Genomic DNA, 3,247 nt, shown 5'->3' with positions numbered 1-3,247 from the left:
ATCTGATCTGAACTGAACTCATCTGAACTGAACTGAACTGAACTGAACTGAAGTGGCCAGCTGAGTCATTCTTTACTTCCTTTTAGCTTCTACTGTGTTTCATGAATCACGTCTAAACTTAGTTTTCCAGTTGAAGCGTCACTCAGAAACAGAAAGTTTCCATTTGAAAGGCTGGTTCTGGTTCTGGTTCTGGTTCTGGTTCTGGTTCTGGACGCGCCCACTCATCTGGACTTCTTCAGAAACCCAAAACAACTTCTGTGTAAATATTGAAACATCATTTCTGCGCAGAGTTCATCCTTCACAGGAAAAGGCGAATCAGCCCATCCAACCCCGAGGATTATTTTTGGCTCAGGTGAGAAAATTACACTCAAAAATATCAAAGTTGTGAAACGGAAAGGAAATGAAAGTGATGCTTAAAAAACCCCCTGAATCGACGCAGCATTTCCTGTGAAAGCATCTCATTAGTGGCTGAAATAAAACGAGAAACAGCTGCAGTTTGTACATTTAATTCATTAAATAAATCACAAAAAGAAATCATTGACTTAAATGTCCTTTTTATTTAAATGTGGTGATTACAACTTAAAAACACAATCCTCTTGGAAACGCACACAAAGCTGAATTTAGTTCATCTGACTTGATCCCAAACAGATACATTTAGTGGATTTGATCAACTATTTGATCGTAAAGTGAATAAACAAAAATATTTAGAAAAAAATAATTATTTTCCTCTGCATTGTTTTATTTTAGAATAAAAATAATAATCTTTAGTAAACAAAATTAGCTTCATTAGTTAAAAAACAAAACATAACAAAAGTTTCACATCTGAATAAAGTCGACAGTATTTAGTTTCGTCACCAGGAAGGAAACGATTCAGGGATTATATTTTTATTATTATTTAAGGCTTTTATTCATAAATGTTGTTTTTTTTACTGCTCTGAGTGAAACAGTTTTTTCTCTTGTGTGTAAGGATAAGAACTCCCTGGTTCTGGTTCTGGTTCCGGTGGGATCAGAGCTGGCTGACGGACTGCGACGCCGTCTCCCTGGTCCGTTTCTCGCCGGTTTCCTCCGCAGACAGACGCAGAGTTTTCCTGCAGAAGTTCTTGAAGACCGGACTGGAGAAGTAGTAGACGAGCGGGTCCAGAGCGCTGTTCAGGTAGGTGAGCGTGACGCAGGCGTAGAAGGCGACGGCCAGCTGCTCCGACGCCGGACACACCTGCACAGGTGGGCAGTCAGAGGGAGGAAGCTTTTGGTGATAATTATTTTACTTTTTCACTACTTTTAGCTTTACATTTTGAGTTTTTTTTAAATCATTCCATCGTTTTACAATGAAAATCAGCCTCAGACTGAACCTGTTTTCATTAAAATGCATTATTGCTTTTGTTTAATTCACTAAATAATTCACTAATAGTTCAGAGAACTAAGAGGAAAATAATTCATATTAATGAAATGAAAAAACAGGCAAAATAGATCCACTTTTTTTCAATATAAAACTGATAGAATGTCGATCAAACCTGCAGGTGAATCTTTGGTTAAAACAAGTTTGTTCCTCATTCGGTGAAGTTTCTCCAGAACTTTTACAGAAACGTCACTGAAGAGGAGAAAGTTTCATACAAAGTCACTCAAGGAAAAGTGAAAACTAGGATTAGAGCCACTGACATAATATATTCATGAAGTTTAAATAATTTCAGAATACTGACTTTTTTTTCCCTTTTCTCAGAATTGTGATTTTTTTCTCAAAACTTTTACTTTTTTCAGAATTTTGACCAAAAACTCATAAATATCTTTTTTCTGTTTTTTCAAAATTCAGATTTTGAAAACAATCAGATTTTTTTTTCAAACTTGATTCAGTGTCACTAATGGTCTTCCGTAGCGTAATAAAAACACCAAAACGTTTCTGGTTCCAACAGTCTGCACCTGCGTCCTGGAGGAGCCGGCGGCCCGTTTGGACCCGATCCAGATCATCAGCAGCGTCACGTTGCTGGGCAGGAAGCAGACGAAGAAGACCACGGCCACCACCGAGACGAAGCACAGAACCTTCCTGATCCTGGCGTTGTGGGCCAGCTGGCGCCGCCGCAGCTGCAGCACCATGTGCCCGGTGCAGTAGAGGATGACGAGCAGCGGCACGAAGAAGGAGGCCAGGAAGACGAACTCGTGCCAGGTCAGGCGGTGCCGCTCGCCCGCGTCCGTGTTGAAGCTCTCGCAGTGGCTGCCGTTGCCGTGCTGCAGGGCGAAGACGGGCGCGTCCGCCCCGATGGCGAGCAGCCAGACGGCCAGCGCGCCCAGCGCCGCCTTGGTCACGCTCAGCGAGTTGACGGGGTGGTGAGGATGCACCACGCGCATGTACCTGTCCACGGCGATGAGCATGAGGAACAAGGTGCTGCCGCTGCGGTTCATGGCCAGCATGAAGAGGCAGGCGTTGCAGAGCGCCGGGCCGAAGCGCCAGCGCAGCCCGGAGAAGTAGTAGCTGGCCCTGAGCGGCAGCGCCACGTTCAGCAGGAAGTCCGACATGGCCAGGTTGAAGAGCAGAACCGTGCTGCTCTTCCAGGGCCGCAGGTGGAAGCAGAAGATCCAGAGGGCCAGGCCGTTCCCCAGGAACCCGAACGCAAACTCTGTCAGAATGAGCGGCGGCAGGGCGCTGATCAGGGCGCTGGCGTTCAGGCTGCAGGGCATGCTGAAGGACAACCTGCAGAGAAACCGCTCCGGAGTCACCGCAGCCAGCTCTGCTTCAGGAAGCTGCTCACCGCTCAGGCCTTTTATGTCCTCCAACTTTCTCTGCTTCCTCTGACATCAGCACAGCTGCAATGTTTCATCACCAACAGCTTCAGCAGATTCCTGTCTGATTACTGAACCCAGATCAGAGTGAAGTGAAGCTGCAGCCAGCGGAGACGCAGAGGAACCTGCAGCTCAGGAAGCTGCAGCTCAGGAACCTGCAGCTCAGGAACCTGCAGCTCAGGAACCTGCAGCTCAGGAACCTGCAGCTCAGGAACCTGCAACTCAGGAACCTGCAGCTCAGGAACCTGCAGCTCAGGAACCTGCAGCTCAGGAACCTGCAGCTCAGGAACCTGCAACTCAGGAAGCTGCAACTCAGGAACCTGCAACTCAGGAACCTGCAACTCAGGAACCTGCACCTCAGGAACCTGCAACTCAGGAACCTGCAACTCAGGAAGCTGCAACTCAGGAACCTGCAACTCAGGAAGCTGCAACTCAGGAACCTGCAACTCAGGAACCTGCAACTCAGGAACCTGCA

General features: G+C 46.6%; 1 protein-coding gene and 1 pseudogene across 2 annotated transcripts in view; both read right to left on the bottom strand.

Annotated features, from left to right (window-relative positions):
- LOC103463200 (myomegalin) overlaps positions 1-3,247 on the bottom strand; it is a 63,177-nt gene that overhangs the window by 47,899 nt on the left and 12,031 nt on the right. The window lies entirely within an intron of this gene.
- On the bottom strand, positions 559-2,788 carry LOC103463199 (hydroxycarboxylic acid receptor 2-like; annotated as a pseudogene).

Source organism: Poecilia reticulata, linkage group LG4, assembly GCF_000633615.1.
Source record: "Poecilia reticulata strain Guanapo linkage group LG4, Guppy_female_1.0+MT, whole genome shotgun sequence".
NCBI lineage: Eukaryota > Metazoa > Chordata > Actinopteri > Cyprinodontiformes > Poeciliidae > Poecilia > Poecilia reticulata.
Note: the sequence above shows the minus strand (reverse complement) of the source record. Positions and strands in the feature narration are given on the sequence as shown.